The sequence below is a fragment of the Olea europaea genome, chromosome 10, assembly GCF_002742605.1.
Source record: "Olea europaea var. sylvestris chromosome 10, O_europaea_v1, whole genome shotgun sequence".
NCBI classification, from domain to species: Eukaryota; Viridiplantae; Streptophyta; class Magnoliopsida; order Lamiales; family Oleaceae; genus Olea; species Olea europaea.
In genome coordinates this window covers 36,790,368-36,815,315 of record NC_036246.1, presented here as the reverse complement: position 1 = coordinate 36,815,315, position 24,948 = coordinate 36,790,368, and the positions used below count along the sequence as shown (strand labels likewise).

The 24,948-nt window shown below is 37.9% G+C and overlaps 2 long non-coding RNA genes across 22 annotated transcripts; one reads left to right on the top strand and one right to left on the bottom strand.

Annotated features, from left to right (window-relative positions):
- Window positions 1–8,622: 8,622 nt before the first annotated feature.
- LOC111402068 lies at window positions 8,623–21,655 on the top strand. Of its 20 annotated transcripts, XR_002704169.1 has the most exons (7): window positions 8,625–8,823; window positions 8,984–9,126; window positions 10,470–15,101; window positions 16,068–16,206; window positions 16,382–16,724; window positions 17,139–17,198; window positions 17,565–21,655. It is a non-coding gene; the product is annotated as an uncharacterized LOC111402068 (long non-coding RNA). The 20 variants fall into 20 exon arrangements; XR_002704165.1 differs by having other exon boundaries at window positions 8,623–8,823; window positions 8,998–15,101; XR_002704166.1 differs by having other exon boundaries at window positions 8,623–8,823; window positions 8,984–15,101.
- Window positions 21,656–22,040: 385 nt separating this feature from the next.
- On the bottom strand, window positions 22,041–22,678 carry LOC111402067. 2 transcript variants are annotated; one of them, XR_002704159.1, is made up of 3 exons: window positions 22,562–22,678; window positions 22,327–22,477; window positions 22,041–22,248 (listed from the first exon to the last, which is right to left on the bottom strand). It is a non-coding gene; the product is annotated as an uncharacterized LOC111402067 (long non-coding RNA). The 2 variants fall into 2 exon arrangements; XR_002704158.1 differs by having other exon boundaries at window positions 22,327–22,474; window positions 22,562–22,669.
- Between the last annotated feature and the right edge of the window lie 2,270 nt (window positions 22,679–24,948).

The following is a 24,948-nucleotide window of genomic DNA, read 5'->3' as shown; positions in this document are numbered from 1 at the left end:
CCCTTATTACAGCCTCAAGAAAACTGAGGCCATACTTCCAGGTCCACTCAATACAAGTTCTCACCAACTTCCCACTAAAGCAGATGATGCAGAAAACAGACGCATCAGGACGCCTGCTAAAATGGGCAATCGAGCTCAGTGAGTTCGATCTAATGTTCCGACCTCGACACGCCATCAAGGGCCAAGCCCTTGCTGATTTTATGGTTGAGTTTTCCAAAGCCACAGAAATGGAGGCGATAATGGAACCAGCCAAGCCCCCCATATGGAAACTGTTCGTAGATGGGTCCTCTGGAGAGGCTGGCGTAGGGGCAAGGATAGTGTTGGAAAGCCCGGAAGGCCACAAGCTAAATTGTGCAATGAGATTCGGTTTCAAAGCCTCGAACAACACTACTGAATACGAGGCCCTTCTGGCAGGTCTTAGACTTGCTAAGGAGATGCGGGTCAGAAGGCTCCTGGCGAGCAGTGATTCTCAACTTATAGTAAATCAGGTCAATGGGAACTTCGCAGCCAAAGATGGTAGCATGATTGCATACTTGAAGTTGGTTCTGGACATAGTTCCTCATTTTGAAAGGTTCGAGCTGACTCAAGTCCCCCATCTAGAGAATGCACATGCAGACGCCCTTTCAAAATTAGCCAGCAGCATGGATTCAGAGTTGCTAAAGGTCGTCCCTATTGAGCACTTATCAAAGCCCTCCACCTCCGGAGGTGAAGAGAGACTATGGATAGAAGGCACCCCATTATGGATGCAGCTTATCATCGCCTACCTAAAGGATCAAACACTGTCTGCTTCTAGAAGCGAGGCGAGGAAGTTAAGAAGAAGGGAAGCACACTTCGTCCTGCAAGAAGATACCCTTTACAACAGAGGTTTCGCCTCGCTGCTTCTTCGATGCATAGGAGGCGAAGAGGCCACATACATACTCAGGGAAATCCATGAGGGAATCTGTAGAAATCACTCCGGATGAACGGCTCTGGCACACAAGGTTCTCCGTCAAGGCCACTTCTGGCCGACCCTGAAAAGGGATGCTTGCCAGTTTGTCCAGAAATGTGATAAGTGCCAGCGCTTCTCGAACATACAAAGATAGCCTGCTCAGAGCCTCTCCGTAGTAACCAGCCCTTGGTCGTTCGTCAAGTGGGGCATTGACTTTATTGGACCATTCCCAAAAGGAAGAGGAAGTGCAACTTTCGCTATTGTTGCTATTGACTACTTCACTAAGTGGGTCGAGGCAGAACTCCTTGTCAGGATTATCGGGGCGAATACTACCAAATTCGTCTGGAAGAACATCATTTTAGATTCGGCATTCCTCACTCTTTAGTGTTTGATAATGGAAGGCAGTTCAACAACAGGAAGATGCGAGACTTATGCGACGAACTGGGCATAAAGAAGGACTTCTTGACACCTCATCAACCCCAAGCAAATGGGCAAGTTGAAGTAGTGAACAAGACTATCGAGCATACCCTGAAAATGAAGCTTGATACCTCAAAGGGGCCCTGGGTTGAAGAACTCCCCCACGTCCTCTGGGCTATCAGAATTTCTTGCCGGACTGCAACAGGTGAAACACCATTTTCCATGACCTACAGAGCCGAGGCCATGAGTCCGGTCGAAGTCGGGGTCCCATCACATCGACGGATACACTTCAATGAGATCGACAAGGACGAGGCTCGAATAAGCGAACTACACCTCCTTGAGGAAAGGAGGAATGCCTCCCAAGTGAACTTGGCAAAGTATCATCGAAAGATGACCCGCTATTACAACTCCAAAGTCAGAAACGGAACTCTTCGCCTGGGCGACTTCGTCCTCAGAAGAGTCTTCCAATCCTCCAAACCAACCGGGTCAGGAATGTTTGCCCCGAACTGGGAAGACCCTTACCACATCCGTCGGGAATCTCGACCTGGTACTTTCGAAATTGAAGACATGGCAGGAAAGGCGCTGCCTTATCAGTGGAACATCGAACACTTGAGGAAGTACTATCAATGATAAGCCTTTGTTCCGATCCGATCTCAATATGGTATAATGAATCGATTGTTCTGATCTGATCTCAGTTGTAAATTCCCTAACTAAGTGCTGGAATCGCCTTGGTAAAGGGTGGTGTAATTTATCTCAAGTAATGAAACTTCGATTTTAAGCCACATCAGTTAGTAAATAGTTTCCTCAGTCCTTCAATAGGTTCACTTAAGTGATCCGATCTTCAATTATTAAGGGGCTCTTCATGTTTGCTTAAGTGGTCCACTTCATATTAACTTAAGTGGTCCGATCTCAAATTGTTAACAGGTTAGCATTAAGAGTCGCTTCATATTCACTTAAGTGATTCAACTTATATTAACTTGAGTGGTCCGATCCACAATTATTAACTGGTTATTGTTACGAGGCAATTAGTCTGACGCTTGTCATTCATACAAGTATGAACAGATCGAAAAGGTAAAAAAGAAGAAGCAGAAATACTTAGCAAAAATTTCATTTCATTGAATAAATTTAAGTACAAGGAGGCCGAAGTCATTACAAAAGATAGCCCTATTCTGCTGGAGGGACTTCTACATTGGCCGCCTCCGGGGCCTCCGGAGCTTCCTCAGCAAGCCTATCAGGCCGACCTCCAGTTGACCCCCCGATCTCTGCCTCCAATGAGGAGATGTCCAAAGTGGGATGCACCTCTTTCAGTCAACCCAATAAGCTTTAGGTACTCCAAGAGGCCCAAAAATTGGCGAAGTCGTCATACAGGGGATGGTCTTCAAAGTGGTCGACGAAGTTCTGAATTGCCACCTCTCTTGCAGACTTCAACTCCTTCTTCAAAAAGGCAATCTCCTCTGACTGAGCCTCTGCCTTCTGCCTCAGCCCGCCTTCTCTTTGTTTGAGGCCTCCAGAGCCTCGGTGGCGAGCTTGTGGTGCTCATTGGCGTGATCAAGCCGTCGAGTCACAGCAGCCACTTGGCACTCCACCTCGTACAACTCCTTCTTCAGCCGCTCCAATCTGCTTTAGCGGCAGTTAGCTGGGCCTCAGCTTCCCTCTTCCCCTTCTCCGCCTGCGTGGCCTTGGCCTGGGCTGCTCGCACGGCATCCCCATAGTACATCGCCTCCTCGAGGCGCTTGGGGAGGTCCTCCCTCTTGGAGTTCAGATCTTTCACCAAGCCCTCAAGTTGGATGCTTGTACTTAAGGCCCAAGCCACGCAGGCGCTATTTGCAGCCACCAAATCCTTAGCTGTGCAGGAGGCGGTGTGATCCCTCCACTCCTCAGTCCAGTATTTGCTGTGGACCACCGCCACTGCAGCTGTTTCTGGAGAAAAAGCCTCCAACACTTCCCTTATGGGCTCTTCCAAATTTGTGCCCAGAAAGTCGACCTCCTTAGAGGGACGGGGTCTCTTCCTCTTCTGCTTTCCCGGCACTTGATCAATTGGCACGGCAGCAAGGGGTGTTGTGGCCGGGGCAGTAGCAGGCTCAGGTGGGGCGGGCCTCTTCTCTGGAATGGCCACCCCGGTGGGAATTGTGGTTTACCTCAAAGCAGGGGGTGACCTCGCCACAGTTGGGCATTTTGGAGGGGCGGCACTCTTCTTGCCCTTCCTCTGAAGGTCAGCCTCTGGGTCCTCTAGTACCTCCTCCTCCGTCGGAGGTTGAAGCCTCTTACTGGCTTCCACCAAATCCTCCATTTGTTTTTTGTAGGAGGAGGAGGCCTTCAACGCCCGTGCCTCTGCCATCATCTTCTGGATGGTCTTAAAGTCGAGGCACACAGACATCTTCTTATTAACGTTGTCTGCAAAGAGTGAATGATGAATTAGTACAAGTGTTGAGAGTTCAGAATAAAGGGTAAAGACTTCGGTCCAGTTACCTTGGGATGCCATCAGATCGTGAGTAATGAAGTGGATGTTCTTTCGGATCAGCCTATGGTAAGACCTCTTCTTTTGAGGCAGCTGATAAATGATGCAGATGGTTTCAAAGTCCTCGGATGATAGCTCGCACCGAGAAGAGCACCTACAAAGGAAATGTAAATGTTAGGCACAATTCGAACCGAAGAGAAATATAAGGAAAAACAACTACTATACTCACTAAGTGTTGAGTACTTCGTCGAGACCGTAAGAGGCGATGGGGGGTCCCCCTCCATCGTGTCTTATCGTCCTGCGGCCCAGAACCACGAGCTATTCCATTCTTTGATGGAGCTCGGTAGATCAAGCATGAATGGAGTGTGGGAACCCCATGAAGTAAGGTAATACCATCCCCGGGTCCTATCCCTCCCCCCCGGCAGTTGCCTTAGGTATATAAAGGGTCTGGAAGACGGAGAGGGGCATCTCCACCCCTAATGACGCCTCTTTCCACAACATCCAGGAACCCACCATTTGGCTCTAGGAGTTCGGATTGAGTTGCGTCGGGGTTAGCCCATAGGATCTAAGCACCATCCTAAAGAATGGGTGAATTGGCAGCCTAAGTCTGGCCCTAAGGATCGCCTCGCTAATGGCCACACAACCCGGCCTAAGTAGCAGGCTCTCTCTTCCGGCCCGGGGAGGATCAAATCTATGCTATCAGGGATCCTATACTCTGTCCTAAGTCTCCCCAGGTCGGCCTCTCTTAATTTGGATGGGTAGTCCGATGCCCCCCAATGCACAGAAGTATCTGCTGGGCTATCCGGTCGCTTCCATATATTTCTCCCCTATTATTGCCTCGGCTATTTCTAAGGAGGTCGCCACAATGGGCTCGTCCATCCTCACTAGTTCTAACCCCCTCCCCGAACCAGAACTCCCCTCCGAGTCCATTTTTTCAGAATTTAAAAGTCCTAAAAGGTACTGAAACTTACGAGTTTGAAGGTTTTCCTAGCTGGAAATGATGTAAGGTCGTCGGAAGTTCAATTTTCTCACCGAAATTGCTTAGAAAACGCCGGAAATCGCCAATAACTTGAGAGCAAAATATATTGTTTGTTTCGCAAGGGTAGAAAGCCTGAGAAAACCTCAGAGTCCTCCTTTTATAAAAAGACAAATCTGATCTCCACCATCGAATTCAAATGCGATCAATCTAAGCCGTTCATCGCATTTTCAATCTAGGCCGTTGAAATGAAACGCCAGATTTGATCTACGTCCAAGATGCCGCTGTGACATTCACGCTCGATTAAAACACATCACCTTAGTTACAACCAACCGTCAATAATAATAAGTAGCCGTAGTAGCCTTTTAGGAGAATGGGTATGGCACCCAACTGTCACCTTGGAAACAAGCAACAGTTATTAAATCATTTGACGTTTGAATCTCCTCGGATCGAGCTCCTCACTCAACTTTACAAAACTTAGACGCACTTGACGCGAACTCCCCTGTGGGTCATCACCTCAGACGTTGCGTTCCCTCCCATGCTTTACAAAGTTTTAGCCATCTCCCAATGCGTCAGCCCTGTGGGTAAGCGCACCAGTGGCAGATGAGCTCCTCACTCAACTTTACAAAGCTTGGACGCACTTGACGCGAAGTCCCCTGTGGGTCATCGCCTCGGACGCTGCATTCCCTCCCAAGCTTTACAAAGTTTTAGCCATCTCCCAACCCGTCGGCCCTGTGGGTCAGCGCACAGGTGGCAGATGAGCTCCTCACTTAACTTTACAAAGCTTGGACGCACCTGACGCGAAGTCCCCCGTGGGTCATCACCTCGGACGCTGCGTTCCCTCCCATGCTTTACAAAGTTTTAGCCATCTCCCAACGCGTCGACCCTGTGGGTCAGCGCACCAGTGGCAGATGAGTTCCTCGCTCACCTTCGCATACCCTACACGCACCTAGCACGAGCCCCCTCTGGGACATCGCCCCGGTTGTCATGTTAACCTCTTTTCCTACTAATCGTCCCGTCTTGTAGCGCTTTGACCTCACATCGGTTATTGTTTCCCTTACACAGTAACGAAACTGTGGCACATCTGTCTAGGATCATGACCTCGATTACTGCAAAAGATCAACCCCCAAACTTCCATGAGTCGCGGTCCCCAGTGCCGAGACATATACATCCGGTCAGGAAAGTAAGTCCACCCATGATATAAATATTCATACCTGGACTTGGGTGACCACTGTTACGCCCCTATCTGAACCACCTCGGAACGGGCGCCAACATATATTCCGACCTGATAAAGACCCGTCAGAAGTGATATCAGCAATGTCTGCAACCTAGTAGCACACTGCGAAGTAGAGGCGATCCCTACTACTGACCTGATCGAAGTACCTCGCCCCCGAGACAAAGGCCAAGTGGACCCCGGTTAGAAAATTCGCCGCCAATTTCAGAAAGAGATTTGTGCCAAGATCCTTCCTGCACCTAAGGTTAAATTGATTTGACGTCTCCATGAGGCTAGTTGATATGACTTATCAACTTTATGTCAATTCAATTCAGGAGAAACAAGCTGTCCGCCCACTCTACAGACGCGACTGATCGACGCCTATGAGCGGACACCTCATACCGTCAGATGTATACACGTGTCCCACATCCAACGGCTCTTCCCACCTATAAATACCCAAGGTTTGGCAAAAGGTAAATGTAATGAAACTCTTATTACATAGCACTCCATAGCAAGCTTATATATTTCTCCTCCCTCTTATCATTATTTTGCACAACCCCTGGGTATTGTTCCGACCACCTAAACCTGACTTGACCGTCGGAGTGTATACGGTCGCCACCACCCCCGCTGGTCCTGACCGTGTGCGTCTAACCGTTCGCTGATTGTGCGCATGGAGGAATACGTGGAGTAGCTCTCAGTTGGCCACATGGAAGGACCAATTTTCGAGGTTAACAATGACATAAGATATGATTATTGTGCTTGTATTGTGCTTTAAGCCCCCATTTGATCCCCATTAAATTAAATTAAATTATATTTTATTTTTCTCTCTCTTATTTCAACCACACAATCTCCCATAAAATGATATTACACGTAAATCGAAAACTTTTCTTTCTTTTTCAACCACTCATTTTTAAAAAAAATATTATTCCCCCTATTTTCATTTTCAAGTAATGGAGGTCAAACGGGGGCTAATTGTCTATGTGCTTGTTTATTTTCATGGACGTGGATACTTGTAGCATGTTCAATACATATTAAAAAGAGTGAATATAATTTTAACTTCTTTTTCTTAATACTATTCGATAATTTCCTATCCTTCCTCACAAACAAGCACAGATGGCGGCAAAGAGATTGTTTTGTCCTTCTTATACATGGTACATTGTAATTCACATGATGAATCAGATGTCTCTTGATCGCATATTTTGTCACCCGTGTTAGGGATGGCCGTGAGACTCATTTTCAATTTCTTAAAAAGTTAAGGATCCCTTCGTAGATGCAATTTTCAAGTAAGATTATGTGGATAAAAATATTTTCAAGAGACTTTTTAAATATAAAATACTCTTTATTTTAGAGAATCACTACTTAAAATTGAGCTCTAAAGAGAGTCTTTATTCTAACTTTTTAAAATACTTTATAATAATTGCATTTAATAAGCTACATTTTCAATACCTTATTTTTTTTAAAATATTCAAATCTCGTTTTAATTGAATGAATATTGACCTATAAAAATATATGTTAAAAAATTATAAGAAGAAATTATCAAATATTTTTTAGAAAAAAAAATGAAATAAAAAATACTTTTGGAGTGAATAAATAGATAGGATGCCTTTTATAAATAGAAACGCCCAATAATTTTTCTCAATTTCGTGTCTATATAGGATAGTGGACGAGCTTTGAGTGGGAATGCTCATTGCTGCCTTATTGTTAACAATTTCAGCTGTTGTTTGGCTACGTTAAACCAAAAATACATTTTCTCAAGATTGCAAAGTACAATTTCAAAATTAGGAAATTAATTTTATCATTTCAAAAATTGGGTCTTAATTATATTTTTTATGGTCATAATTACGTATTACTCACAATTACGGACGTTACAGTCGCATATCACAAAATTTATAGGTCATAATTTCTTTATCGATAACAAAATATCAAATTAATATGTCACATATTATTTTTCAATCACGAATTTTATAGATCACAATTTATTTTAAAGACACAAATAATCAAATTAATTGATTATGCATCTTTTTGGCCACGAATCACAAATTTTACAAGTTACATATAGTCACGAATATCAAATTAATAGGTTGTTTTTTTTTTTTTTTTTTGCCACAAATCACAACTTTTACAAGTCACAACTTATTTTACAATTGTAAATTATCAAATTAATTAGTTACATCTTTTTTTTGTTTTTTTTAAACCACAAATCACAACTTATTATCAAATTAATTTGCCACATGCACTCTTCAGTTCATCCCATGCCATCCCATTCACCCCTATCCCTGCCCCTTCCTCCACTCCAAAATAGTTGGTCACAAACATTCAAGTAATTGGTTACAAATATTTTTCGCCCAACCTTAACCCAATCCCAAAACTGACACCAATTAAACGTTTAGCCACCTCACCACCATTGTCTCCACCACAACCACTTGCTTCACTGCCATTTGCAAAACACAATACCAATTTCAATCACACATTTTTCGATAAAATAATATATAAATTTAAAATTTATTTCTACTTTTTAACTATAAATTCTCTTTAAAAAATTACAATTCAAAAGTACATTTTTCTCCCCAGCCTGTTAAAATGTAGCCAAACAAGAAACCAATTTTTTCCCCAATTTTTATTATAAATCAAGATTTTCTTGCATACTGTTACAGAAAGCAACTGGGCGAGAAAAGCAAGTTGAAGCTGAAGCTGAAGCTGAAGCTGAAGCTGTATTTGAAAATAGCTGCTACTCCCTGTGCTGCGTCCTTTGAATGAGTTTCCTGTTCCGGTTTTCCTTCTTCATCTGCTGCTCGTCTCTCCAATTCTAAGAAAAGAGGGTTTTTATTCTGGTACTCGCTTTCCCCCATTCAACCCACAATTAACGTTTAAATAATTGGACTTGCTTTCTCAGTTCCAAGCGTAAATGTTTTTGTATGAATCTTGCCTGAATTTTCTTTCAGATACTGGATAATGAATATTAGCATAAGGATTTGTTTATTTCTTTTTAAGAAATTATTTGATAGGATCTTGAAGTTAGACGGAATGCTGAACTACTGGATTCGATGGAGCTCTTTGGTTTATGACTGCGCTACTGCTATGGAATCTTCTACTCTTGTTCTAGAGACTAGACTCCGCGGCGCATTCATCAATAGGTAGGCTAATGTAATTGAACTTTAAACTAAGTTTCGGATTTGGGATTAATAATCCTCGAACTTTCCTCATAGAATTCGATCCATATGATGAGGAACGAGTATCCAGACCATTCCACAGAACATTAATTGAGAAGGTCACTTTCTATGCCATTTCATAAATTTGCCCTTTAGTTTCCAACCTCAAATATGAGTAGAGAAACAAGAGACCAACTAAAATATACTTTTGGGAGTAACACTAGAGGGACTATCTTTGGGCATGTTCCTAATGGTGACATACCAAGTTAAGCAAGACAAATTTCATTTCTGCAACCAATGATTAAAATCTTGAGTTGGTGAGATTTGGAAAATAATTGCAGACAAGTTAGACTGAATTTGTAGAAAGCACTTTCTAGCAACAGAGGCAGGTTTCTAGCAACTAACATGCTGGACTTGTAAGATATTTTTATCAAATAACAGAATTCAGCAGATTTGATCAAATTGATTTCAAGTCCTAAATAAGCCATAGAAGCAAGAGGAAATTTCAGAATATATCATTTATTGGGCCTTCAAAGCTTCCACTCAACAACTGTAGGGCTTATGGTTCAATCCAAAAGGTACTATTAGTTGAGTATCCCAAGCCTTAAATTCCCATTATCTACCCTGAGTCATGGTCATTGACTTCGGCAGACTCGTTCTAATCTAAGAGAATTCAATAAAATGAGGAAAATATGGTTGTATAATAAAGTTCCAAATTTGAACAATATAGCATAATAGACTAGCGATCTTCTCTTGTATTAATATGGTTGTATAATAAAGTTCCTGCTTTAGTTTTGAAAATTGAAAAAAAGAAAAAAAAAATTACTCGTAGGTAAACCGCATTGGTTCACTGGGTTATTAGAAAGTCGGTCAGTTTATTCAGATGTCTACCGGTTCAGCAATTAATTATTGGAATATACTAACTCAACTGGACCGAGGCTGTCTCATCTGAATATTTACCTGTTCAACTGTTAGCGATTGAAATATATGAGAGTCTGGTTTGTTGGGTTTGTCCAATCCAATTCGAGTTTAATAACTATGTGTACAAGACTCGTTAAAATAAAACTACACGACCCTTATATTTTGACCTTATAATATTGATTTGCTAGGTTAACCTTTTCTTTTTTTCAGTTTTGTGCAATACTCGTTGATGAAATAAATAGAATAATTTTTTCTTCTATTTTGACTTCATAACTTTAGGTTTCTTGGAGGGACTGAAGAACAGAAAAAAAAAATGACTATTTCCGATTCTACAGGATATGCATGACGATAATTGTTTTCCCCATTCTAATTTGACTAGTAAAAGAGGCATTCTCTTTTCTCCACAGTTGCCTCTCATGGATCGCTTTGCGTGGAATCTGGAATAGAAACATTCACCACTAAAAGGAAAAATGGTTTTTGCTGAAATACTGAAAATGGTAATACATATAATTCATTTTCCTCTTCTCCATTCCCTAAAGAATAAATAAATAGAATCTTCTTTTTCCAATCTTTGGAATTGATGTGTGCTTTATTTTTTTCTGACCAGGTTTTTACTTGATGACTTGCGTATTTTTACTTTAAATAATTCTATTTATTGTTGGACCGAATTATGATTAAATTATTTTTCATTTTCTGGAATAACTTGTTATGCTTTTTCTTGCTGACAAAATGATGGAGGTTAATGGGACAACAATTCAATTTCTGATATTATTCGGTAATTAATGGGGTGTAGGTGTATCTTAGGATAAAAAGATATCTTATTAATATAGAAATCTTGCATCCCTCATTTATTCATTCTCTGGCAACTCTGCCTTTCTGCCTAGGAGGAACACATTGTTTTGATGATAGACAAATGCCTTAATTATATATACTTTCCCAATACCCCGTCATGTCGTCAACCAGAATTTTAGCTATTTCGTCGGGAGGTTCCATAGTCCAGCGTTGTATCTCTGTTTCATTAGTTGCCATTTCTGCTATTTTCGCTGCCGCCCTGTTGGCATATGCCGCTACAGGGTGAAATTTCACCAGTTTAAATTGTCGTAAAAGTTTACGGCATTTATGGACGATGGGTCTTATCGAGGGCGCAAGTGGTGCCTCGTCATCAATAACCAGCTCCATTGCATATGGCGAATGTCCCTCAACCTCAAGGTAATCAATGCCTTGTACTACTGCTTCTTGTAGACCCAAATTAAGAGCTACAAGTTTCGCTTCGATGTGGCTGAAATCATTTGGCAATGGCTCTGCACGAGCGGCTTTGAAGATGCCATGATGCTCGCGAAGGACATAACCAGCTCCTCCATGCCTCAGCCCATTAGGGGCACAGGCAGAGAAATTTAGCTTCCACGCATCTTCCACTGGTGTTGTCCAGGCAATGGTATGTATCACTAGAATAGAGCTGCGAAAGTAATGATATCGGCGAGGTTTGGGTTCATAGCCTAGACTTATGGTTCCCATTGTTGACATTGTTCAATTGTGCAATAAGGTAAAAGTTGTTGTATAGAGACTGTTTGGTTTATACATGAAGCACTATTCACTATTTATAGGAAATAATTAGTAATCGCATTCTGCTCTAGAAATTAGGGTCAAAAGGTATATACGGTAATCTATAACGGCTAGTTCGTGGTCAATAATTTGTAAAAGTTTCCCAACGGTAACATAACGGGTAAATTATTAATAACCTTCAGTGGTGATTGATGGCACTAAAATTTAAATTTTCCAGTAAGGCACATTATTATACAACTCATTTGGAAACAGCTGTAGTATTAATGAAGGCTTGTTGTATTAGATTTTTTTAGTTCACGAAGAATTTGAATTTCAAGCTTTCTCTGCTTGGGCTTGAAAGAAGGATACGAAGATGCTGCAAGATTATGCCTTGATTACCTTCCTTTTATTTTTCTTTTTCGTGTCCTTATATCTCATACTTTATAGAGTGCAGGCATTAACAATCTTTTGACTGGTTATTTTGTAATCCACCCTTAAAGACATCCTTTCTGCTACTTTGCGAAAAGTTCAATTTAGATACAGGACTATTACTACTGCATTTAGATTATACGCGTATTAAAGAGTAATCTGTTAAAATTGATGGTTTATATAATGTCTGCTTATCCATCTTTATTGTTAATCTGTAGGCAGATAAATCGTCTTATGCCTAACCTCAACTTAACTAGAGGCTTATTCCATACTTGTCTAGCGACTACATACATCCTCTTCTTCTATTCTACTTTATCAAGTGCCCGAGGTTGACACAAGAGGGTCCAACATGTGAGATTCTATCAAATGGGCTTTACAAAGAACTACTATGCATTTGTCATTACTTCGTGAAAATGGTTAATCGAAGTTGGTAGGGAAACCTATTACATGGTTTGGACAAAAATTAAATTGTATTCCATAATAGTGTTGGATACTTGTAAACAAGTAATCCACTACACCAAGTCAAGTACTTTTTAATTACTTCATTTCACTTACTTTTAGATCGAACTTTTACTTTACAATCGATACTAGTTTAACCTTGTTTTGGTTGCCTTTGTGAACTGTCTAACTATCTCGAGTGTAGATGTTTGTCTTTGTCTATCTGACCTTAATTCAACTCTTGAATATGCTAATTTCTGACAAGGATCTGGATTATCAAAGGGTATTTACTTTGGTAGTGAAGAATAATAAGAATGTAAACGTAGGCTTTCAAAAGGCCTACTATCTCGACGCAACTCACTCTTATTTTTTTTCTCAATGCATCCACAGACTCCCTACCCTTTATTTATTTGGTATGCAGTATATTTTCCCAAAACTTCCCTTCTCTTTTCTTGATGCTTCTTTCATGCTTCCCTCCATTTTCCTTGTTTCTTCCCTCCTCTTTCCTTGCTTGTTGATTCTCTCCTGCTTCCATTCTCTTTCCTTGCTGATTCCATCCACTTTCTTTACTTGTTGCTTCCCCTCACTTTCATTGCTTGCTTCTTCCCTTCACTTTCCTAGCATCACATATGTCCAAAGGGTTTATCGCTATTCCATCACCAAAAATCCTCATTTCCTCAAGGTGAAGCAGTTTTGCTAATCAGGTGGTTTTGAAGGGGTCGATTATCCTTGTATATATGGGCTGGCATTTTTCCCTGACTGGGCTCTGGTGTACAAATGCCTGTGAGGAAATTGGTTCGGTTCTCAACTTGCAGGGCCATTTCCATCATATTATGCTTCTGCAGTCAACAAGGACCGTCACATCCTTAAGAGCAATATGTCCCTGAGTGTTTGCAGATTTGTCATCCCCACCATGGAATTAAGCAAGAGTTCCTCCATCGCCATACCACTGAGCTCATCCTTATCTTCTAATTTATCTTCCCTCATAATATTCTTGGAGAAATCTGCTCAACCTGAATATTCAGACATTAGGATCTTAATTATTGTGCTGGTATGTCCAATCGCCTGGGTTCAAATCATGATGCTTCCTTGCAACTCCCTCCCTCTCCAGTAATGTCTCAGTGTGCATTGGTGGAAAATTGCATTGCAACCTGTTTAATTTCTGGAGATATCCTCTTATAGATGCTGATGCCCTCTGGATTTTGTTGCAAATTCATCTGTCCTTCCCTCTACGGTACCGAGTTCTTCTTCCTTATCTTTTCTGCTATTTACCCAGGTTAAATGCTCTGATACCACTTGGATCTGAATTTTTTCCATTTTTTCCTGCTAGTGAAGTTGGAACTTTTCTGCAGCAGACAAGGAGCAACAGACCTACCACACGTGATTTTTGATCTTTTCTTTCTTTTATATTTTTCTCGTTGTCTAATAGTTTCTTTTCTTTTCTCTTGATTTATTTTCTTTTAATTCAAATAATCGAAATTCTTGAATAAGTACTTAGTTTTTCCATTTGTTTTAACAAATTGCAATTAGATTTTTAGGTTTCTTAAATGTTTTATTATGAATTGTTTAGATAATGCTTGGTTTATTATGTGTCCAATTGTGCTTTTTTTTTTTTTTGGGAAAAACTGAATCGTTTAATTGATTTATGTTGGCCCATGTGATTACTTGTGTTACGAGGTAAAATGCCATTATATTAGTTTAACCTTTTTAAATAGTAATTTCAAGATCTTTAACATCTAGTATCACTCAAGAAATGTTTTCGTATTCAAGTAATGCATTTCACGGTGTTTGATGTGACTTTAATGTTTAAGATAATCTCTTCAAAACTCTAACTACTCATTCATACTCTTGCATATTTGTAGACACGTATAATTTGTATATACATTTATATACTCACACACGTCCACTTGTGTGTTTTACACATACAATACATCTACATGCACATACACTCTTAAACATAAATGTCACCTTATATATACTAGCACTAAATGCTTAAAAGACATCATATAGCAGAGCGGTTTGGCCATGTAATGAGCTGATTCCTGATTTCATTGGTACATGAAATACTGTCAAGGTTCAGCGGCTTCGAAACTGAAAATGGACCCAGAATTAGTCCTGGAGTTAGTTTATGTAAGGGAACTGTTTCACTCTCTTGGTTTGGGGTTTTCTTTTCTTACTGGGCAAAGAAGCCAATTGGGCTGTCTGATATTACATGTTCGAGGATTGAAAGAAGTTAAGGAATAATAGAAAGGATGTAGAAGAAAGAAATCTTAGTTACTCACATTTTCATAATAGTTTCAAGGTTTGAAGTGTCTCTCATTATTGGTAATTGGTTGATATTTTACAAGATATCTGAATTGTATATAGAGATTTGTTATACTCCTAGTTTCTTGTAAGACCTTTTCTCTCCTTTCCTGAAACCTGAATACGTTGTGTTTTTGTCTTGTGCACGATTTCCTGGAAGTGACTCACCATCTTTTGTAATCTTATTGATTTTTCCTTTCTCAAGTTTGTCTTGGTACATTAATGAAAACAAGCAATCTAGAGCAGAGAGGTTTGAGTTTATAATACTATTGGTGACCACTGGAATTAGCTTGCCTGAAGCTCTTGAAGTTACTTATAGACTGCAGGTATCATTTATGTCTGTCAACATATCTGTGCACATATTTGATGAAGATATCTGATGCTAAGTTGTAATGAAGAAACAATGGCAACTTATCTTGATTTAAAATTGTGGTGAAATCTGGCCATCTAGCATTTATAGTAAAATGGATGTGATGCCAACTTCAAAAATTGATGGTACTGAAATAAGAGCATTAACCTTTTTTATTTTTATTTTTTCTGTAAATAGATAGAATGGGAGATCTATTTTAACTTATATTCTATCTTAAGTTGCACCTAGACAGATTATTATTATTGTTATTTTTATTATTTTTTTAATTTTTTTTTTTAGTTTAATACTAACAAATTTTATACTTGTTGCATCATAGTTTGGAGGATACCCTTGATAAGTTTAAATTTTTTGAGCATAAGAATTGTTGAAGCAAATCACGCCCTGCTACATCAAAAAATTTCAGTTGCACAAATTCATCAAACATTGCCAATATCATAGAGATTATCATGATGAAATTTTTTATGACCGTTTCATCATTGTGAACTCCAGTTTTCCAATTGCATTTCTCCTATGAAATTTAGTGTTTGTCAACTTTCATCGCTGCACCAATGTTCTTCGAAGCACTTGTCCAATTGGTACCATGATTCAATTTAATTCATTCTTAAGGGAAATGTATTGGGTTCAAATCTTGGAGAATGCAGCAGAAAGTCGTAAGGGGTAAGAGGGCCAAATGCACTTCTAAAATGGTTAATACGTATGATATAACGGCTTGGGTAAATGGCTCGGTTCGTTACAAAAAAGATTTAAAGTGTGAACAATATGTTGTGTCCAAAGCTATACCCAATTATTTGACTTGTGGCTTTTCGATTTGGAGCATTATTAGCTATTACCTAAATGATCTTTTTGTAACTGCTGGCTTGTTTAGCTTCATGGAGGGTCGAAGGCCGATGATTTGAATGAACTCGATTTTACGCAATTTCAGGCGAGGATGTGGAACATTCCTGGTCATTGGAGGCCCTGCATGATGTTGAGGTCAATGATGTGGACGTGATTAGTGCCATTGAAGGACTACCGAATGGCATGGTTGGCTGTGAAATGCAATAATCCGTACTCTCTTAAAAGTGTGAATCCACCATTTACTGTTCATTTATGAAGTACTTTGTTTTTCCCATTTTATCCTTCAATTCTATTTTACTAATTTCCAAATAGGGGGCTTAATGGTCTTTTACATATGGATACAAAATATCTCATTACCAAAAGTTTCTCACAATAACCCTAAATTTCTCTCGATGGTAGAGGCAAAAGAGAACTCCCTGCAAATTCAATCGACGACTATGGTCGAGGAACAGAATATCGTAGGTGTGATAGAGGTGAAGGTAATAGTCGGGGAGAGAGGCGGTGGATGATGCCAGCCAATCGTGGCGATATTGCTGGAGAACAGGACTTGATGATGGTGCTAACGACCTCTATAGCGTTGCTCATTGGGTGTGTCGTGATTCTCATGAGGCGCTGTGTTGTGGGATCGGCCAAGAAGGTGGTGGTGCCGCCATCGAAATCGATGGTGTGCAAGGCTGTGGTGGAGCTGGAGTAAGTGGATGATGAAAAGAAGAAAATCAACATTTTTATGGGACCCAAACTGGTACTGCGAAAGGCTTTGCTAAGTTAAAAAGTTATTTTATCTCTATGATGAATCTCCAAAGAAAAGCGAATAAAGAAAAATGACTTTGGAATTTTCTGTAAGAAAAGTGAATGACTAGAGTTTTAAATTAGTGCCGAAAGGTTAAAACAGAAGTAATACTCTTTTTGTCGCCACACCTAGTATAACTTTCTTATTTTCACAGAAGTTTACTTTTCAACTTTTAAGTAAATTTACTTTGAGGCAATATATAGAAGTTGACAGGGACGGTCAAATTAATTAATAATTGAAAATAAGTCGAAGGTAAGGAGGTTTTCAGGGAAATTACTTAATTTCTGCTTGCACAATGTAACGGCTGCAAGCACCTTATTTTGACTGTATTTAGTGAACTAACTATTATTTTTGCTGTTGTATCAGGCACTTGCTGAGGAAGCTAAAGCTAGATATGAGAAAGCCAAGTTTAAAGTGAGAGATATGGTGAGTTTTCGTGTTCATTTTCCATTTTAGATGGAATATTCTGTGTGTATGCTTTGCTTCTATTGAGTAAATCTATAAGATGATTATGCATCCGATATGAAGAGTATAAGGAGAAGTTAAGGAAGGAAACTTTGGCATTCTTCTTTCTTGAAACGTAAATTCACCAATTCTAACTTCTAGCCATATCTGAATTAGATAAAAACACAAATTTGTGTAAATGTATGTACCAAATGTATAGTGATTAGTTATTTGTGTGCATATGATTTTAATTTTCAAAAATGAATGCATAACTGCATCTACCAAAAAATTGGACGGTAAATGAGTTAGTATGCAATTTAAGTTTTGGTGGTTGTTTGCTGGTTGCAGATATGGTGATGGTGAGCCTATCAACAAAGCGGCAATGTTCTAAAAATGGTTTATGGAGGAAAAAGATAGAAGGGATTAGCTTAAGAATCTTTAGTGCGGAGTATTTGGCCTCAGAAACAGGCAATATGAGCATTTGCCTATTTCAACCCCATTATTGAAAAATTAATAATTTTTCAAACTCATTTTTAACCATACACTCTCAACAAAATAATTTGCACATAAACCCAATTGTTTTTCTACTTTTTAACCACATGTTCCCAAAAAATCACTGTCACACTGTGTATTCTTTGGTAAAAAAGGGGGCTCAAACAAAGGCTAATTATTTAAGAATTACAAAATTGTAAAATGCAACCTTTAAATGTAACTGTTGTCTAATATATTGTATTTAATCATTTACTTTCTTCGATATCATCAAAAAATTTCAAAACCATACATGCATGTTTATTGAAGTTAAAGGGATACTTCGGAGACAGAATAAGGTTTCCTAATACTTTGCATGTTTGATGACCATATACTCATTTATTCAAAGAATAAGATCTCCTTTTTCTTTATTAATAAAGCTTTTCTCATCTTTATTTCATTTTAGATGTCATTTATCCCAAGTGTGCAGCCTTTCCTTGCAATAGCATATCGGGTTTGGGTTCTTGATAAATTATTTGTGTGCGCTTAGAAGTTGCTGATGGAATGTATTTTTTATTGGGGTTTTGCAAAGGCTATATCATCTTTAGATCAGGTTGTGAATATCTTTTGGAAATCAGCAGACTCAACATGCCTGCATTGTATTGCAAGGTACATTCCCACTTTGTATGTAGATTTTAATTAGATGAACAAAAACTACTGGAATTCATTCAGATTCTGTCAATAAATAAATGATTATACAAACTCATTTAATTTTCATTCTCAACATTTTTTTATTTTTTTTAGCTAAAGTTGTCCATCGGAAGGTTCTGAAGTTTTGGTTTATGGTAAAATAATTTAACTAATTGTTTAAGATAGCACTTAATCCTTTGAAGTCAAGACTACATTAATGGCATTGATAATTTTATCACTTCTGCTGCTAATTGTTTTACTTGCTGCATTGTGAGTGATTTACCTAATGAGCAATTCTCACAAGAGATTTGATTGCCTAAGATCAGTTGTAGGGAAGATGATTTCTTTGATTTGATCAGGTGATAGTACTTCTCTATAGCTCTCCACCATGTAGAAATAGAAGGTTGAGCCTTAGATTTTGAAGACAATAATGAGACAATAAACTTAGATATTATGGCTTTCTAGAATGGCTTGAAATTTCCATACCAGATGAGATTAATGGTGATCTTGCCATAAGTATTTCAAAAGCATAGGATCTTGATTTCCCAATATTGTTGCTGTAGAAGCAAAACTGATCAACAAAAATACAGATATCAAGATCATATTGATGGATAAACTGGTTGCCATTTTCAATTGGGATTTCATATGAACAAAAAAGTATAAGAAAATGAGTATTCCTTTGTTTTCGTGAGAATTTCATGGTGGAAATGCTGATTTCAGGCGGTTCTTTATATAGGGATCGGATAAGAATAGAGGATGGTGAACAATGCAAGATGCATTATTAAGAAAGACACATTTCTAGAAGTTAAAATTATGTTAAACATTGAAAGAAAAACATAATATATGTTGAACATAAAGTGTGTTAAGTCATTAATTTATCCCACTTGCCAATTTTGTTATGCAATTTTTGAGAATCATCAGCTAGTGAACTTTTTGTCGAAAGTTTATGAATCTTCAAACCAGCACCTGACTGTGCATAGGGTCCCATTTTATTTTTTAGTTGGTGAAATCAACAACTGCAGTGCGCGCAATCTCTACTGAGTAAGATTTTTGAAACAAATTCGTTTAGCCAGGATAATTGCTTCTTTGGTTGTTCTGGTGATTTTTATTGTTTCATCTGTTTCAGAGTTTGTTAAAGTGGTCATCTCTCAATGCTTCTTAATGTTCCTACATTTAAAAACTTAGTGCTCATCATTTAGAAGATGAATTCTATGTATTTTTGAATCATTAATTGATGAAAGGATTTTCAATTCATGGGTTTTAATGGTTATCTTTTGTTACATTTTTACATGATGAAAGATAGTATAGAAATTTTCGTCAAGTGAAATTTAAGTATATCAATAGAGACATAACATAATGACTACTATTTGTTTTGTTCACAGCATGTTTACGATTTTGATTCTTCTCTATGGTTTGATGATCAGAATACCATAGATATTAGAACTTGCATATTTATAAAAAAAATTAAAAAATAAATAAATCAAATAGGACTTGAAAATCCTGATTTAGTTAAGCATCATGAGCACATGAATAAATTAGATATTTAATCTGATTTTGTGTGTAGGTTAAGGAAATAAAGGACACATTCTACATTACCTTTGCATATGACACTTGTGATGAACTAAAGATTTTGATGAATAAGGTTCTTAGAAACCTCCTCAGGGTTAGGTACTGAGATGAGGTGTTTGTTCTGTTCATCAATGTGCAGATGCCAAGTATGGGGAGCGTGTACACATTCTTCTCGTGCATGATACCATTGAAGGGGTTACTGAAACTTGTTTAATGCTTACTTGAATGTAAGTTTCTAAAACCTCTAAACTTGTGTTACTTTTTAGAGTCGTTTAGTCTAATTAAATATTTGTGTTTTTTCCTTTGTGATACTATAGATCCTTGTCATTTTGTGATGAATCTAAAATTGAAATGTTGGTTCTTGTTTATTGTTCAATTTTGCGTGCATCTCTGAGTCTTTAATGAATTTAGTCTATGTAGAGCGGAATCGTAATGGAATTTTTTTTTTCCCATTCAATTATGAGAGTTTCTAGAAACGATTATTAGAGTTTGAATGCATGTTATTTTACATGCATAAATTGTTATATAATTTTCAATTTCTTGTAAAGGTCCACCCACCCTGATTTCTCTTGTTTGTTAGCACTACTGATAGTTCCATCTTAAGTTGTCTTGTTTGGACGAATACTTGTAATATTTATTATCTCGCTATGATTGTGTCATGTTGTTTATCTGGTTCTACACTGGGCTACAAGACCAAGAGGAGGAATCAATGAATGGTTACACTGGCTTCCTGTTTTCGTCCTTAAAAAGTTTTGTTACATTATTAGCTGATTTATATTTATTCCCGAATTTTGATGGCTATAAGTGAAAAGAAATTGGTGCCTTTGCCTATGGAGAATGATCATTCTGTAGGACTGTCATCCATATTGGAAGCTGATGTGAAAAATATTGTAAGCTAGGCTAAAGAAACTTCTGTGAAGTCAGTCTGTTCTTAATTCTATCACACACAAAAATTAAGGGAAAGTCCATCTTAGTATAGCAATAGCAAATATGGAGTTGAAGATATAATTCACGAGAATCAATCACATTTAATGCACTAACATTACCTTCAAAATAACTCAATCCGTACATTGCACGGCAAAGACTAGTTCGATTAAAAGGGTGATGGACTTGGAGGGCATTGAGGAGCTTGTCGCATTGTAGGAGAAGGCCAAGGATGTGGAATCATCTTTGGTTGATGTGTTCTGGAGGTGTTCTTCCTCTTGTTCTCGGAAATTGATAAAGTCATTGGCCGGAAAAAAGTGAGATTGGCGTGCTTGAATGTTAAGGCGGCCAAAGCCATATCAACGTAGCATTTAATGGATATAATCGACAAGGACGAGAAAGAAGCATCGCTAAAGGTGGTGGTTCAAACACAACTTAATTGAAGGACAATAATGGGATTATTACAAAGTTGTTAGGTGTCAGCACTGTTTATGTTGCCCAATCGAATGGTGGTTGGATTTATACGATGACCATTATTTTGGCACATTAGAAAGATAAAAAAAATTATCGTTGTCATTTAGCTTTATTTTAATGTGAATATTGCTGATATTTTTATGGTTGATGACAAGGAAATAATATCATAAAGTGATTCATCAAATTTTCAGGTATTTTTCATATTTTTTTATTTGGTGAAGAGATAAAAAGCATGTGGCTTATAGCCATGGCTTCATTTTATTATTGTCAACTTCTTTGACCTACTTCTATATACAATACTGGAATCTTAATTATTTATGAATGTGCAAAAAATACTTGGCATTTTGTTTATTTTTCTCTCTTAAATTTTTATGATATGGGTTTTAGTATTTGTTACATTTTATTATATCGTTGCATCTATAACATATACACGTTTGATAAGAGAGTTTTATCTATTAGATAGTCTATCATATTTTGTAATTGTTAAAGTTTCATATATCGAAAACTGTAGACAATTTCAGCCACATGACCCGATAAAAATTACAATTCCGCTACAGTGACTGAATTTTTTGACAGAGGAGGTGATCGATTCTAACAACGTCGAACCCACTTTTTTTTTTTTTTTTTGGGAATTGTTTTATTCATGCTAGACTCACGACATGTCAGAGGATGTCAATCAAAGGGGGTAAAGTAGCAAAATTCTAAAACTTATGGAGCAACTCTTCTTTATCCAATGAATATCAACACTAAGAAATAGAAGGAACAACACCAATAATACATAAATAGTGTCAAATCAATCCAGACATAAATAATATATGAAACTGAAGCACAAATTATGATTCATGAATGTGAACCAACTCCTTAGAAACAAGCATCCAATGCGCAGCAGCAACACAACGCAGCACAACTGCATCAAAAAAAAGTGAAAATTATGGCACATTGATTTTAGACACGTCAAAAGGAAATAGATAGAGAGATGACTCACCATCCCCTCCAGAAGCCATCACCCCGAGACTGACTTTCCTCGGTGGTGGGGCGGAGGTCCTGATCATGCTCATCTTTTACGGGATAACCAGCCGGTGGTGGTGGTGCCATGACTGTCTCTGGTTTCCCTTCATCCGGATATGTAGTGCCTGCTGGGGGAATATTATTATACTTCAAAACAACATACTAAAACAAATTCCGTAAAGGGAAAACTGAAAAAGAAACAAGAAACAAACCTTGAGACTGATTGTAGCTACTCATTTTGATGATAAAGATATCAAAACAGAATGAATAATATTGTTTGGTAAGATTCAAGAAATCAAATGTGTATGTGTGTGTATATATAGATAGAGATATGGAGATAGAGAAAGACACGTAAGCTATCGGTGGAGCTGTTGGTATAGGAGTGGTTACGTGTGGAGGCGGCGACACCGGGTCAAAGGCTGTATGTAAAATCCAAAAGAGGTCCTACAATTAGTTATTTTTTATGACCATCTTTTTCATGCTTGCATAATTTGCAGACTTTTTTTCCCCCTTTTGTTGCCTATAATTAGGATCGGGATTAAAATCAGATTTTTAAGTATATTTTGATAAAAATTAATGAGATATATGGTTGAAAAGTTGTGAATCTCATAATACATGTGGTTAAAATTAGATGTTGACTTTGACTTATATTAAAATCTGAATTTTAATATGTAACAAACAGTCGCTTAATTCTTAAGCCTCATCTGCATTGCATTATGTGAATAGAGAATTTATTAAACAATTCATATTGTTAATTATTTTTTGGTAGAATCCAATTGATGAATGATACAACACGTGAAAGATCACAAGATTAAGAAAAGAAAGCAATATTTTATTTTTATTTTTTTAATTATTTTGATTTTTGAAACGAACTAATCAAGAAGAGTTGGAAATTTTAGTAAAAGGAAAGAATGACGAGCGTAAATGCATAGCTACACTCTTGACTTTTGTGTTTTTTCTCCACTTTTTTCTTATAATCGGATTGAAAAATTTTTGTCACTGTTTTAAGATTCGATGAACATGGTTAAAACCAATCTCCAACTATCAAACTAGTATTTGATTTCTTGAATTTGGTAGAGCAATTTCCACGTTTAATAGATTTAGGTTGTTGTAGAGCAATGCATTGGCACGAGATAAGGATGTTTTTTTTATCTCAATTTGGTGGTTGAAAATATTCAACTGTGGTCTTGAAGTGGATTAGGAATTTAGGAACGATGATGGTGAGTTTGGTTACATTTCGATGAAACTAAGAATATCAAAATGTGGAACATTTTCTTTAAATTTTAAATTTGCATTTTAGAGCGCACTATTTGATTTTGTAATTCCAAAACAAATTACTGGTGCTTCTTAACATATTTTCCATTCGGGGTGTTTTAAATTTGGTGTTCATACAGTTTTATGTTTTTTGAGCTGTGATTCCTCTTGCGTCTAGCTAACAAAGGTAATCCATTTGCAACTTCTCCTTCGACTCCTTGAAAAATAGAGCACAGAATTGAAAATTGGGTTCTGCTGAAGAAACAGGGTGGCTAACAGCCTCCCTGACCGAAACCCCACAAACAGGGCCAATCGAGCAACCCTTGAAGCTGTTCTTCGAAGAGCCCCTCCAAAAACCAGATAAGAAAATTGAAAAAAACCAAGTAGTAGCATTGAACAGATGAAAGTTCAATCCCATCTCAAACAAAGAATCTATTTTGAACTCATGTCTGGGATCGACTCAAGAATTTGAACTCAAGCTCGGTTAAATCCTGTGACAATTTCTTGCACTTCGCTATAACTTCTTATATTTTTTTCTATCATGTCTACTAAATAATCAGCTCTCTCATTATGAAATCGAGTGTTTTTTTGGTAATTTTTTCCTCAATTTTGATATCAGGTAAATAATTTTTTTAGAGAGAACAATTTGATGCTGTTATGCATTTAACAGTTGTTGCTTATGTCGGTGAAAGTATAGCTGAACCTTAAAAATGTTTTGAAAACAACATTAAGTACTAGTAACTTGTTCACCACTTATTTTTATTCACACGTTTCGAAAGATGCTAAGTACTAATCATTATTTACCACTTATTTTTATTTATATGTAATTTAAATCATTCATAAACACTTTCGAAACGTGCTCCTAGTTATACATTGACTGTTTTTATTGGTACTTTTCAATCTCAATTAAAAGAGAAAAAATTGCACTGATCGTGTGTTATGAAAGACAAGTCTTTTTCGGGTGGTGGTGGGTCTATTGACACCCATACCCTGTTCAAGTCCAAAGGCCTCATTCTTTGTCGCCCGAGCATAACAATTACAGAACTTATCGATTTGATAGGGGTATTATTTCAGTTGTTCCTCCACTAAACCAATTTTATTTAAGTTGTCGGCGTGGTATTGAGCCTATTGACACCCAAACCATGCTCAAGTCCAAAGGCCTCATTCTTTGTCGCCATCACAATTACAAAACTTATCGATTTGATAGGGGTATTATTTCAGTTGTTCCTTCACTAAACCAATTTTATTTAAGTTGTCGGCGTGTATTGCGCCTATTGACACCCATACCGAGTTCAAATCCAAAGGCCTCATTCTTTGTCACCCGAGCATCACAATTACAAAACTT